This window comes from Amblyraja radiata, unplaced genomic scaffold (assembly GCF_010909765.2).
Source record: "Amblyraja radiata isolate CabotCenter1 unplaced genomic scaffold, sAmbRad1.1.pri S116, whole genome shotgun sequence".
Lineage (NCBI taxonomy): Eukaryota > Metazoa > Chordata > Chondrichthyes > Rajiformes > Rajidae > Amblyraja > Amblyraja radiata.
The window spans coordinates 774,975-790,783 of record NW_022630102.1 but is presented as its reverse complement, the minus strand read 5'-3'; positions in this window follow the sequence as shown (position 1 = coordinate 790,783).

Below are 15,809 nucleotides of genomic sequence, written 5' to 3'. Positions count from 1 at the left end.
TAATCTTCTTGAATTTTTTAAAGAGGTTACTCGGGAAATTGATGAGGGTGAAGCAGTGGATGTTGTGTATATGGACTTCAGTAAGGCCTTTGACAAGGTTCCTCATGGAAGGTTGGTTAAGAAGGTTCAATGGTTGGGTATTAATGGTAGAGTAGCAAGATGGATTCAACAGTGGCTGAATGGGAGATGCCAGAGAGTAATGGTGGATGGTTGTTTGTCAGGTTGGAGGCCAGTGACGAGTGGGGTGCCACAGGGATCTGTGTTGGGTCCACTGTTGTTTGTCATGTACATCAATGATCTGGACGATGGCGTGGTAAATTGGATTAGTAAGTATGCAGATGATACTAAGATAGGTGGGGTTGCGGGTAATGAAGTAGAGTTTCAAAGTCTACAGAGAGATTTATGCCAGTTGGAAGAGTGGGCTGAAAGATGGCAGATGGAGTTTAATGCTGATAAGTGTGAGGTGCTACATCTTGGCAGGACAAATCAAAATAGGACGTACATGGTAAATGGTAGGGAATTGAAGAATGTAGGTGAACAGAGGGATCTGGGAATAACTGTGCACAATTCCCTGAAAGTGGAATCTCATGTAGATAGGGTGGTAAAGAAAGCTTTTGGTGTGCTGGCCTTTATAAATCAGAGCATTGAGTATAGAAGTTGGGATGTAATGTTAAAATTGTACAAGGCATTGGTGAGGCCAATTCTGGAGTATGGTGTACAATTTTGGTCGCCTAATTATAGGAAGGATGTCAACAAAATAGAGAGAGTACAGAGGAGATTTACTAGAATGTTGCCTGGGTTTCAGCAACTAAGTTACAGAGAAAGGTTGAACAAGTTAGGGCTTTATTCTTTGGAGCGCAGAAGGTTAAGGGGGGACTTGATAGAGGTTTTTAAAATGATGAGAGGGATAGACAGAGTTGACGTGGAAAAGCTTTTCCCACTGAGAGTAGGGAAGATTCAAACAAGGGGACATGACTTGGGAATTAAGGGACTGAAGTGTAGGGGTAACATGAGGGGGAACTTCTTTACTCAGAGAGTGGTAGATGTGTGGAATGAGCTTCCAGTGAAGGTGGTGGAGGCAGGTTCGTTTTTATCATTTAAAAATAAATTGGATAGTTATATGGATGGGAAAGGAATGGAGGGTTATGGTCTGAGCGCAGGTATATGGGACTAGGGGAGATTATGTGTTCGGCACGGACTAGAAGGGTCGAGATGGCCTGTTTCCGTGCTGTAATTGTTATATGGTTATATGGTTATATGGTTAACAGTACGGGTCATCTATCGTGACCCGACTGCTGTGAAACCTCCCTATGTGTGTGTGTGTGTGAATGTGTGTGTGTGTGTGAATGTGTGTGTGTGTGTGTGTGTGAATATATATATATGTGTGTGTGTGTGAATATATGTGTGTGTGTGTGTGAATATATGTGTATGTGTGTGAATATGTGTGCGTATGTGTGTGTGTGTGTGAATATGAATGTGTGTGTGTGAATATGAATGTGTGTGTGTGAATATGTGCGTGTGCGTATGTATGTGTGTGTGTGTGAATACGTGTGTGTGTGTGAATATGTGTGTGGGTGTGTATGTGTGTGTGTGAGAGTGTGTGTGTGTGTGTATATGTGTGTGTCTGGATGTGTGTGTGTGTGAATATGTGTGAATGTGTGTGTGTGCGTGAATGTGTGTGTGTGTGAGTGTGTGTGCATATGTGTGTGTGCCTGTGAATATATATGTGTGCGAAATAATATAATATTTCGTAGTTCAGAGCTTATTTGTTAAGTTTAATAGCGTGATGGCTGTCAGGAAGAAGCTGTTCCTCAATGTAGATGTTACAGTTTTCAGTGTACAAAAGTCGGACGTGACTCCAGAAGTCGTGCATCAGTCAGCCCACAAGCTGTGAGAGTCAGTCAGTCTAAAGGACATGAGTTAATCCCAAGGCAGTGAGTGAGTCCACAGGTCATGAGTAAATCGCTCACTGCCCCATCTCCTACACTGACATGCCTCAACTCCGCGTGGCTATAGGATGCACTCCCTACTGAAGCCGCCCTCATACCCTGCATGATCCCCCCCATTTCTCATCCGCTCATGAGAACCCCCACCTGAAGCTGTGCCCCTCCCTTGGCTGCACGATGTTTACCACCCCCACCCCACCCAGACAGCCCCTACCTCAAAAAAATGTGCACAAAATCTTCAGTAGGGGGTGCATCCTCTGCCCCGTCTCCGCCCCAGGTGGCAATGTCCCCCCCCCCCCATGGCCCAGCGCGTTCCCCCTCCCCCCCCGTCCCGGATGATGTGGTCCCTCAACTCGACCCGGACAGCAGGGTCACTTCCCCGCCCGGACAACGGGGTCTCTACCCTGCTCCCACGCCTTGGACAGTGGGGTCCTTCACTCCGCTCCCCCGCCCCGCACAGCGCGGACCCTCACCCCGCCCTTGAACGGCGGGGACCCTCTCCCCGCTCCGGACAGCTGTGGAAAAGTGACGCCCCTCTATCCTAATCAAAAACTTAAATAATCTTTTGCACCTAACTTGGCATTGGTGCATTGTTGACAAATGAACCGAGAACCAGTGAAAATGATGATTATTTTTAGCACTCATAACAATCACATTGTACACAGGTAGTGCAAAAAGAAATTAATGGTGCAGCTGAACATAATATTTATTCATTCATTCATCATCATTGAAAACATTAGCGACGCAGTGATGCTGGTTTCCGACGGGAACGGTGTCGGATGGACGGTCTCCAAACTTGAGGAAGGACATTCTTGCTATTGAGGGAGCCCAGCGTAGGTTCACCAGGTTAATTCCCGGGATGGCGGGATTGTCATACGCTGAGAGAATGGAGCGGCTGGGCTTGTATACTCTGGAGTTTAGAAGGATGAGAGGGCATCTTATTGAAACATAAGATTATTAAGGGTTTGGACACGCTAGAGGCAGGAAACATGTTCCCGATGTTGGGGGAGCCCCGAACCAGGGGCCACGGTTCAAGAATAAGGGGTAAGCCATTTAGAACAGAGACGAGGAAACAGAATTATCTGCCTCTCAGGGAGTTGGAGGCCGGTTATCTGGATACTTTCAAGAGAGAGCTAGATAGGGCTCTTAAAGATAACGGAGTCAGCGGATATGGGGAGAAGGCAGGAACGGGGTACTGATTGAGGATGAGCAGCCTTGACCACATTGAATGGCGGTGCTGGCTCGAAGGGCCGAATGGCCTCTACTCCTGCGCCTATTGACCATTGTCTATTGTCACACATCACCGTCCTCCAGTTCCTGCGGACTTCCGCCGCTGGAAGTACAGGATTTTGGTGTGTGTGTGCGTTATCATCATTCCTTACAATGTTATGTACGACAGTGATGGCAACTTCTACTGAAGTGTGGATGGCCGTTGGCTCACTAGCTCATCCGCCCTTTGACAGGTCTTGTTTTTGGTCCTGCTGGGGATCTACAGCCCGCTCCTCACCTGGCAAACCAGGTGGGGAGACGGTTTAGTTGCCGACTATCTGACCATGGAGCAGGAAGCATGGGATTACGTGGTACCCGTGGCGGGGGAACTCCTCCCGGCCTGACCTGATAATATACTGATATAGAAAGTGTAACGGCCACAATGAGGTAGATTGGGAGATCGGGATTACCTCCCCAGCATACAAGGTGTATATTAAATAGCCTGGTCACATCATCTTAACACCATTTTAGTGTATCTAGTCGTACATGCTTTCCAGCATTTGGGTTTTCGATGGGACGTGGGTATGAGAGGTCATCAATTACGTTGGCTGCTTTTCCAAAGCAGCGTGCATCATAGGTGGTGTCGATTGGAAGAGGTGGGGAGATTGGTTTGGGTGACAGGGTCATGAACAACTGTTATTTCTTATGGTTCGTAGCAGAGTAGTTGCCACACTCAAGTTGTAATGCATTCCACTAGGACACTGTCTATATTGCATCAGGATAAGTTAGGTAAAGTCATTGGGGGCATGCCGAACTTCCTTAGTCTTCTGGCAGTGTATGCTTTGACAACCAGAGAGATGAACATATTATCTGACTGCTATCACATTATTGTTTGGCATGTTGTGCGATTGCTTGCCATGTTTCACACAATGTTAAAATAATCACAAAATGCAGGAGACTCAGTCCACCCGGGAGAACCTGGTCAAAGAGATACAGTGGAAGACCCAGGTCAGCACTGGGACTGTCCACCACAGATGCTATCTGACCTGCTGAGAATATCCAAAATGTAATGTTTTTATTTCAGATTTCAAACATCTACAGCTATATATGAATTAACAATATTAACTCATTGCAGCAGATCTCCTGCTATAACAAAAAAAATATTTTAATAGTTATGTTACACCCCCACTACCTGTTATAGGGAGGTTGCACGTCAATCGGGTCATGACCCGTGACCCGTACTGTTGCTACGCTACGCCAACTGGAGTACAAGCGACGAACTGCAGGTAGGCACTTACCATTGTTTCCAGCGTAGCGGGCCCGTTAAAACCCGCCGAAATGATCATTGTTTGCGCTGTAAATAATTATGGAAATCGGGATAACAGTGAGAGACATTTATCCTACTTCAGAATTACAAAGGTGAGGAGAGATGTCGGTAGATAGAAGCGAGAGCTGAAGGTACAACAACAGCCAAAGTGCTTGGCCGAACATTGGCCGTTTGCTCACTGCATTTCATGGAAATGCAAATAACGGCATTATTTCCGGTTTTTTCTTGATTCCTTTGGCATCTAAAAAGTTTCAGAAATCATAAATATGGCTGTAAAACATTTAAATCGCCCATGGTTCTCAAGTGGGTTTTTACATACAAAAATAAAACGCCTCTGAAGCAAAAATTACAGCCAGATTTATCACTTCTGAGACTTTTTGGATACCAAAGGAATCAAGAAACACCATAAATAATGCCTCACTGTTGATGAAATGCAGTGAGCAAACGCTATAATTCCCAATATTTTCAATTCCGATATCTGCACGGCCAATGTACGCCAAGCACTTTAGCTGTTGTTGTCCCTTCACCTCTCGCCTCTCTTTACCTTCATTTCGCTTCACGTTTGGAATTCCGAAGTTGGGTACGTGTCTCTCACGCTTACCCCGACTTCCAAAATGTTTTACATTTTAGCGAAAAGTACGCGTTTCTTGCATTAATAACATATACCGGAAGCTGCGATGTCCTCCAGTTGTATTGAGCGGCTCCGTGCGTCAAGCGCTATGACCCAGTGACCTTACGTGCAACCCCTCTATTGCAATCTGTTACCTATATGTTCAGCTGCTTACAAAACATATTACATACAGCATCTCCCCAAGGTTTCAGAATGCCCCACTCTAACATACTTCAAAAATGACAAACGTTGTAAATATATAGGAAGATTTGTCTGGCTATTTTAAAATCATGAATGAAGGATGCCCCAAATTACAAGATCTCCATGTATTGATACAAATACATCGAACGATGCTCATGAACACATCATCAGTGATGTAACCTGGGGTCATTGGGTGTTTCGGGTCTTTCAAAATCAGAAACCTTCACCCAGGCGACCCAGCCGTGGTTGATCAGACCACGACTTGTGTTCAGGTGGCATTCGCTCCTCCCCATGGACCTCCCCTCCTGATCCAGAGCCATCCCGAGGCCACCTCCGCTGCCTCTGTGGTGTTCTTGATGGCCTTTCTCCTCGTCACTCCGTTGATGCCCAGTGCACTCAAGGCTTTGTAGAGCGATTGCCCTGCAAAACCTCTGCAGCCAACCTCGATGGGCATACACCTTGCCTTCCAGCCCTGCTTGCGACAGTCTATGACCAGCTCTTCATACTTGGCCATCTGCCTCTCGTGGGCCTCCTCCAGACGTTCCTCCCACGGCACTGTCATTTCCAACAAGACGATGTTTTGGTCACCTCTGAGACCAGGAGGATATCTGGCCTCAGAGTGGTCGTGGCAATGTGCCGTGGGAACTTCAGCTGTTTCACCAGGTCTACGGAAAGCTGCCAGTCCTGCACAGTTGCCAGGATACCTGACTGATTCCTGGCTGCTGTGGTTCTTGGCAGCTGCACTCCGGCCTTCACGAAGGTGATCAACTGGGTGGTGGGGCGTTCTCGTCTACAGCTGCTGATTCCCATGCTGATGGCTTCTGCAATGGGTTTAAGAAACTGGTCGTGACGCCATGTGTACCGGTCCAGCCCAAGAGCCTTTGGGCAACAGCTCAGGATGTGCTCCAACGTCCCCTTGCCTGAGCATTGCGGGCAATCTGGAGATTCCGCTTTGCCCCAGATGAAGAGATTCGATGGGCTGGGCAGGAACTTGATGCGCTGTGGTTCAGCCTGCCAGAGCTCAGTCCATGTGACTTTTCGGTCCATGGGCTGCTCCCACCTTGTCCAGGCTCCCTGCTGCCTCAATCCAACTGCTCTGGTAGACCTCTCCTCCTCCAACAGTGCCCTCACTTCCTCCTGGACCACCCTGCGCCTCTCCTTCCCCTTGGCCTTGTCAAACTGGGGAGATGGGAAGATTCCCAGGCCAGCTCTTCCCCGAGTCACTGCTCCCACCAGGACTCTGTGACGTATCCGAGACTGCTTGCAGCACGGCTTCGCCGGTTCTCCACTTCCTCCCAGTTTTCACCTCCACCCCTGCTTGTGCCACCTTGGGGTCGCTCGTGTCCCTGTACAGCATCACCTCACTGACCCGAGTCACCTTAAACTCCTCCTCCAGGGACTTCAGGGGCAGCTGGAGCTTGGTGTTATTTCCGTAAAGGGCGATGCTGTGAAGGCTCCTGGGCAGTCCCAGCCACCTTCTGAGAAAGCTGCTGACTTTCCTCTCCAATCTCTCTACGATAGATATTGGGACTTCGTAGACAAACAGTGGCCAGAGTATCCTTGGCAGGGTACCATGCTGGTAAATCCATGCCTTGAACTTGCCGGGAAGCCCCGACCGGTCCACTGCTCTCAACCAACTCTCCAGCTCCTGACAGGTTGCCTGGACAGATGCTGTATCCTTCAGGCTGCTGTTAAACACCTTGCCAAGACTCTTCACTGGCCTTTCGGAGACAGTTGGTATTGGTGTCCCTTCGATGTTGAAGCGGAACCTGTCCATGACTTTGCCCTTCTTCAGCACCAGTGACCTCGATTTTCATGGCTTAAACCTCACCCTTGGCCATCCAATCAGCTTCTCCAAACCCTGCAGGATCCACCTGTCTCCTGGCACTGACTCAGTGGTGACAGTCAGGTCGTCCATGAAGGCTCTGATTGGTGGTTGGCGTATTCCTGACTTGGTCCGAGGGCCCCGACACTCTGGCTCAGCAGACTTGACGATCATGTTCATCGCCAAGGCAAAAAGGATCACAGAGATGGTACAGCCTGTGATGATCCCAACCTCTAGTCTGTGCCACTCTGATGTTACTGACCCTGATGAGACTCTCATGCTGAACTGGTTGTAATAGTCCAGGATGAGATCTGCCACTTGGCCCGGCACAAGATGCCTGGCCATGATTGTCTGGATCAGCTTGTGCGGGATGGAGCCGTAGGCGTTGGCCGGGTCAAGCCAGAAAACTGTCAGGTCTCCCTTGTTCTCCCTGGCTTCTCTGATGAGCTGGGTCACCACTCCCGTGTGCTCTAGACTCCCCGGCACTCCAGATAAGCCTCCCTTTTGCACCGAGCTGTCGATGTAGCCATTGCTGGAGAGGAAGTTGGTCAGCCGCCTCGCCACTATGCTGATGAAAAGTTTGCCTTTAACGCTTAGCAAGGAGATGATTCTGAACTGATCGATCTTCTTGGAATCTTCCTCCTTTGGGATCCAGACTCCTTCAGCGAATCGCCACTGCTGCACCACTTTTCCTCTCCTCCAGATGACTTTCAGGAGCTTCCACAGCCGTTTCAGTAACAAGGGGCAGTTCTTGTAGACCCTGTAGGGGACTCCGCTCGGACCAGGGGCTGAGCCAACTCTTGCTCTCTTCATAACGTCCTGGACCTCCTTCAGGAGTGGCTCTCTACTATCAAACTCCTTGATGGGTGGAGGTGGTTTAATCAGGATGTTGCACTGGCCCAGCTCCTGCTGCCTGACGGGGTCACTGTAGGTCATCTGGATGTGCCGGTCGATCTCCTTCGAAGGGGTTGGCTATGAAGGATGCTCGCTTCCTGGCTCTTTCCTTCCGGCGCCTTCGGTGCCACTCAGCTCTACGGAGGGTCAACAGCTTCTTCCTGAGGATTAGATTAGATTAGATTAGATTAGATTATACCTTTAATAATCCGTTACAGGAAATTACAGTGCCACGACAGCTTCAAGACAGACATAACACCACGCATTTCCTCAAATAGCTTCCATACTTAACAAGTTAAAATACAAGTTAAAATACAAGTTAAAATACAATTAATTTAAAAAAGTACAGTTATTTATGCGCATTATATAACCTTATAGCAGCTGGTAAACAGGACTTCCTATGTCTCTCAGTTTTGCACATTGGTGCAATCAGTCTCTGACTGAAGATGCTGCTCTTGATCACCTTCAGGGCATGGAGTGGGTGATTGGGGTTGGTCATTATTGAACCCAGTTTGTTCAGAGTTCTGGCCTCTGCCACCTACTGGACCGTTCGTTGCTCAGCCCCGACCACTGAGCCGGCCTTCCTGATCAGCTTGTCCAGTCTGTTTTTGTCCGCTATGCGGGCGCCATCTCCCCAACAGGCCACAGCAAAAAACAGAGCACTGGCCACCACTGAATGGTAGACACTGCACAGTAGGGGTTGGCAGATGTTAAATGACCTCAGCCTCCTTAAAAAATACAGTCGGCTTTGTCCCTTCCTGTACACCGCCTCCATATGACACTTCCAGTCCAGCTCACTGTCAAGCTGCACCCCAAGGTACCTGTGGTTAGCGACCACCTCTACCTCAGTGCCCTTAATGGTGATTGATGTTGCTTGAGTCCTCCTCCTCCCCCTCCTGAAGTCCACAACTATCTCCTTGGTTTTTTTGGTGTTAAGATGGAGGTTATTGTGTGCACTCCACTCCACAAAGTTACTTATTATGTCTCTATACTCCTCCTCATTGCCCCCTTTAATGAGGCCGACAACAGCTGTGTCATCCGAAAACTTCTGCAAAAAGCAGCTGTTGGTGTTATATTGGAGATCCGCTGTGTAGATGGTAAACAGGAACGGAGCCAGCACAGTTCCTTGTGGAGCCCCTGTGCTGCTCAAGATGGTGCCCGAGACACTGTTCTGTAGGCGCACATACTGTGGTCTGAGGGAAAGGTAATCCAAACACCACAGTACCAGTGATGGATCCACTTTCATCTTCTCCATCTTCTCCCCTAGCAGTCGGGGCTGAATTGTATTGAAGGCGCTTGAGAAGTCAAAAAATGTAATCCTTACAGATGCATCAGTAGTGTCCAAATGTGTGTACACCCTCTGCAGCATGTAAATGAGGGCATCATCGACACTGATGTTAGGCTGATATGCAAACTGTAAAGGATCCATTTGATTTGACACACTAGGTCTGATGTAGGAAAGGACAAGTCTCTCAAATGTCTTCATTATATGTGAAGTGTGCGCTACTGGTCTGTAGTCATTGTGGAGAGTGGGATGGGTCTTCTTTGGGGCAGGTACCAGGCAATATGTTTTCCACAGCCTTGGAACCCTCTGTAGACGCAAGCTCAGGTTGAACAGGTGTGTTAGAATACCACACAGCTCTGGAGAGCAAGTCTTCAGTAGCCTTGGGCTGGTGTCATCAGGCCCCACTGCTTTCCCTGGCTTCAGTCTGTCCAGCATCACCTTGACCTGAGCAGTATGAAGAGTCATAGGTGGGGCTGCCGGTGGAGTGGGAGGTGGAAAGAGGGGACTCCGTACAGGTGACATCTCAGGAGTGATGGAGATGATGGAGAGAGGGAGAGGAGGTGGAGAGGAAGCAGCAATGGTCAGCAGACCAGGTGGGGGAGGCTGGGGTGGTGTGGGGCAGTCAAATCTGTTGAAAAATCTGTTCAGATCATCAGCCAGACTGTTCACCATCAGGCAGTGTACCACCTTTCTGCTTCATGCCCGTGATCGTTCGCATTCCAGCCCATACCTGCTTCACAGCAACTTGCTGCAGCTGTCGTTCTAATTTGAACCTATAGGCTTCTTTCCCCTCCTTAATCCTCACCTTCAGTTCCTTTTGAAGTTCTTTGATTTTATTCCTGTCGCCCTCCCTGAAAGCCTTTTTCTTCTCATTTAGTAAGGCCTTCAGGCTGCTGGTAATCCAAGGTTTGTTATTAGGGTAGCAACGAATTACCCTGGATGGCATGATGTCATCATAACAGAAATTGATGTAATGGGTAATGCATTCTGTTAGTCCGTCAATGTCTTCCCCATACTCCTCACAGAACACATCCCAATCTGTTGTCTCAAAACAATACCTCAGGGCTTCATCTGCCTCAGGATACCAGTCTCTTGATGTTCTGGTGGTGACAGGCAGCCTCTTGGCAGCTGGGGTGTAGGAGGGAGAGAGATGTAGCATGTCGTGGTCTGGTCGACCAAGAAGGGGCAGTGCAGTACATTGGTATGCATTTTTCACATTTGCATACAAAAGATCCAGCGTTTTATCACCTCTGGTTGTACAGTCAATAAACTGTTTAAAAGTGGGCAAAGTCTTAGAGAGACAGACATGGTTGTAATCTCCAGACACAACAATGAACGCCTCTGGGTACTTGGACTGGAGTCCCGCTATAGTGGTGTGCAGCACGTCACACGCGACTTCCGCCTTGGCAGATGGAGAAATATAAACAACAATGGCTACCACCACAGTGAACTCCCTGGGTAGGTAATATGGTCTTAAACTAACCGCTAAAAGTTCAATGTCCTTGTTGCATATCCGTTCTTTGATAGTAGCGTGATTAGGGTTACACCACTTGTTGTTGACGAGCAGTAAAAGCCCCCCACCTTTCTGCTTACCGCTCGCTCCGGTGTCCCTGTCCGCTCGTATCGACCTGAAGCCGGTGAAACTGATCAAAGAATCGGGCGTGGTTGGTTCACAGGATGGTTCGCAGCTCAGCCAAAGGGGGACGTTGCGCTTCGCTGGCCTCTTTAAACGGCTTCTTGAGGGACTTCAGCTCCTGCCGGATCGTGTGGATCTTTGTTGCTCGTTGGTTCATGGTGAAAGGTGTTCTGGCCGGCATTTTCTCCACTGCTCCAAACCTTTCCACAGCTAGGCTGATGGTGATTGTCGTCATCGTCCGCAGCCTTCGGTCCACGTCTCCCTTCACAGTTGCTTCTTGCACCTTGTCGACGTCCGCGTCGAACTGATGCCAGACTGCCGTCTTGCAGGCCTGAGGCCATTTGACTCTAACCTTCTCCGGAGAACTGTTCCGAGGGACTAGTTGCGCCACTTCGAGGCTTCGGGCTCTATGGGGGTGATACCGGGCCCAGCTCCTCCTGCGTCTCGCCAGGTAAAATACCCGTGCTTTCCTATTTCCTGGAACAGAAGCATCAAACATCAGCAATATAGAGGAGATGGGAAAAACACCACATTGAAAACAAAAAGCTATGGTATACCTATGTAACTCAAGAACCAAATAACAAGCGCAGGAGTAGACCACCTGCCCTCTTGTCTGACCTGCATTCCAAATGCCTTTTAGATGATCTACCCAAAGACCCAATTCATCATCTGTGCCAGATACTCGAAGCTTTCAAATCCCCTGATCAGAGTATCATTAATCCAGACCAAACAACGTCAATGCACAACATCCACGCCTCATCTGACTGGAGGCGCCAACTCACAGAGAAAGGGAGGAAATACCCTCGGATGGGGAAATACCGCCACACTCTGCTGGCCCTCTTCCAAACACAACCCTGCCACCCAGGACGAAAACTTCCACATCGCTATGATACTCACTAGCTGGAAGGGAAAATCAACCATTTCATGGGCCAATTGCAAATATCTCAACTCTACTGGAAACTGTAGTCCCCACTGTCCCCATGACACAGCCCTGGAGTTCCCATTCAACAATAGAAGGATTATATCCCAGGCCTGGACTCTGCAGGGTCTCCATGATGTCAGGTGATGTCTGCAGTACCACCACCAATCCCACTTCATAGGAGAATCATCCGTCTCATCTCTACAGGACGCTGCTCAAACCCACCCAATGGTTCATCGGACGGCGTTACCGGGAGGGAGCTGGAGACGTCAGGCGCGAGGAGTGGCCCAGTAGGAGGGTGAACTGGGTTCATGCCTACAGCCCTTCAATACAGGTGAAGTCGCCCCACGGGACACAAAGGTGTGTGAGGAGAGGGAGGTCAGTTCACAGGAACTGCACCAGGACATCGAGCTCGCGGGCGGACCAAATTTGGACTTTGAAAATGCCGATGCCTACATGTGCTAAAAGAATTTCACTGTACAGTTACATATTGAACTACTGAACTGTTGACCACCACATATGTTCCTCTCAGCACTAAGCTCTCCAACTGATTCATCCTCAACAAACAGGGATTATCCTTTTCTATCTTGCAGACATTCTCTATTATCATAGCTGAAAGATACAATTCTGCATTAAATAGAAACATAGAAACATAGAAATTAGGTGCAGGAGTAGGCCATTCGGCCCTTCGAGCCTGCACCGCCATTCAATATGATCATGGCTGATCATCCAACTCAGTATCCCGTACCTGCCTACTCTCCATACCCTCTGATCCCCTTAGCCACAAGGGCCACATCTAACTCCCTCTTAAATATAGCCAATGAACTGGCCTCGACCACCCTCTGTGGCAGAGAGTTCCAGAGATTCACCACTCTCTGTGTGAAAAAAGTTCTTCTCATCTCGGTTTTAAAGGATTTCCCCCTTATCCTTAAGCTGTGACCCCTTGTCCTGGAATTCCCCAACATCGGGAGCAATCTTCCTGCATCTAGCCTGTCCAACCCCTTAAGAATTTTGTAAGTTTCTATAAGATCCCCTCTCAATCTCCTAAATTCTAGAGAGTATAACCCAAGTCTATCCAGTCTTTCTTCATAAGACAGTCCTGACATCCCAGGAATCAGTCTGGTGAACCTTCTCTGCACTCCCTCTATGGCAATAATGTCTTCCTCAGATTTGGAGACCAAAACTGTACGCAATACTCCAGGTGTGGTCTCACCAAGACCCTGTACAACGGCAGTAGAACCTCCCTGCTCCTATACTCAAATCGTTTTGCTATGAAAGCTAACATACCATTCGCTTTCTTCACTGCCTGTTGGACCTGCATGCCCACTTTCAATGACTGGTGTACCATGACACCCAGGTCTCGCTGCATCTCCCCTTTTCCTAGTCGGCCACCATTTAGATAATAGTCTGCTTTCCTGTTTTTGCCACCAAAATGGATAACCTCACATTTATCCACATTATACTGCATCTGCCAAACATTTTCCCACTCACCCAGCCTATCCAAGTCACCTTGCAGTCTCCTAGCATCCTCCTCACAGCTAACACTGCCCCCCAGCTTAGTGTCATCCGCAAACTTGGAGATATTGCCTTCAATTCCCTCATCCAGATCATTAATATATATTGTAAATAGCTGGGGTCCCAGCACTGAGCCTTGCGGTACCCCACTAATCACTGCCTGCCATTGTGAAAAGGACCCGTTTACTCCTACTCTTTGCTTCCTGTTTGCCAGCCAGTTCTCTATCCACATCAATACTTAACCTCCAATGCCGTGTGCTTTAAGTTTGTAAACTAATCTCTTATGTGGGACCTTGTCGAAAGCCTTCTGGAAGTCCAGATACACCACATCCACTGGTTCTCCCCTATCCACGCTACTAGTTACATCCTCGAAAAATTCTATAAGATTCGTCAGACATGATTTACCTTTTGTAAATCCATGCTGACTTTGTCCAATGATTTCACCACTTTCCAAATGTGCTGCTATCCCATCTTTAATAACTGACTCTAGCAGTTTCCCCACTACCGATGTTAGACTACCTGGTCTGTAATTCCCCGTTTTCTCTCTCCCTCTCTTCTTAAAAAGTGGGGTTACGTTTGCTTCCCGCCAATCCTCAGGAACTACTCCAGAATCTAAAGAGTTTTGAAAGATTATTACTAATGCATCCACTATTTCTGGAGCTACTTCCTTAAGTGCTCTGGGATGCAGCCTATCTGGCCCTGGGGATTTATCGGCCTTTAATCCATTCAATTTACCCAACACCACTTCCCGGCTAACATGGATTTCACTCAATTCCTCCAACTCCTTTGACCCGCGGTCCCCTACTATTTCCGGCAGACTATTTATGACTTCCTTAGTGAAGACGGAACCAAAGCAGTTATTCAATTGGTCCGCCATATCCTTGTTCCCCATGATCAACTCACCTGTTTCTGACTGCAAGGGACCTACATTTGTTTTAACTAATCTCTTTCTTTTCACATATCTATAAACACTTTTGCAGTCAGTTTTTATGTTCCCTGCCAGTTTTCTTTCATAATCTATTTTTCTTTCCTAATTAAGCCCTTTGTCCTCCTCTGCTGGTCTCTGAATTTCTCCCAGTCCTCCGGTATGCTGCTTTTTCTGGCTAATTTGTACGCATCATCCTTCGCTTTGATACTATCCCTGATTTCCCTTGTTATCCACGGATGCATTACCTTCCCTGATTTATTCTTTTGCCAAACTGGGATGAACATTTTTTGTAGTTCATCCATGCAGTCTTTAAATGTCTTCCATTGCATATCCACCGTCAACCCTTTTAGAATTAATTGCCAGTCAATCTTGGCCAATTCACGTCTCATACCCTCAAAGTTACCTTTCTTTAAGTTCAGAACCATTGTTTCTGAATTAACAATGTCACTCTCCATCCTAATGAAGAACTCAACCATATTATGGTCACTCTTGCCCAAGGGGGCACGTACAACAAGACTGCTAACTAACCCTTCCTCATTACTCAATACCCAGTCTAAAATAGCCTGCTCTCTCGTTGGTTCCTCTACATGTTGATTTAGATAACTATCCCGCATACATTCCAAGAAATCCTCTTCCTCAGCACCCCTGCCAATTTGATTCACCCAATCTATATGTAGATTGAAGTCACCCATTATAACCAGTTTGCCTTTGTCGCACGCATTTCTAATTTCCTGTTTGATACCATCGCCAACTTCAATACTACTGTTAGGTGGCCTGTACACAACACCCACCAGCGTTTTCTGCCCCTTAGTGTTTCGCAGCTCTACCCATACCGATTCCACATCCTCCAAACTAATGTCCTTCCTTTCCATTGCGTTAATCTCCTCTCTAATCAGCAACGCTACCCCACCTCCTTTTCCTTTCTCTCTATCCCTCCTGAATATTGAATATCCCTGGATGTTCAGCTCCCAGCCTTGGTCACCCTGGAGCCATGTCTCCGTGATACCAACTATATCATAGTCATTAATAGCTATCTGCACATTCAACTCATCCACCTTATTACGAATGCTCCTTGCATTGAGACACAAAGCCTTCAGGCTTGTTTTTACAACACTCTTACCCCTTATACAATTATGTTGAAAAGTGGCCCTTTTTAATTTTTGCCCTGGTTTTGTCTGCCTGCCACTTTTACTTTTCACCTTGCTACCTATTGCTTCTACCCTCATTTTACACCCCTCTGTCTCTACGCTCACACATTTAAGAAACCCTTTCCCTTTAACTCCATCCTGCACTATCCCATTCGACACCCCACCCCCCTTATTCAGTTTAAAACCACCCGTGTAGCAGTGGCAAACCTGCCTGCCAGAATGCTGGTCCCACACCTGTTAAGATGCAATCCGTCCCTTTTGTACAGTTCCCCCTTACCCCAAAACAGATCCCAGTGATCTAAGAATCTAAATCCCTGCCCCGTGAACCAGTTCCTCAGCCACACGTTCAGGTCCCGTATCTCCCTT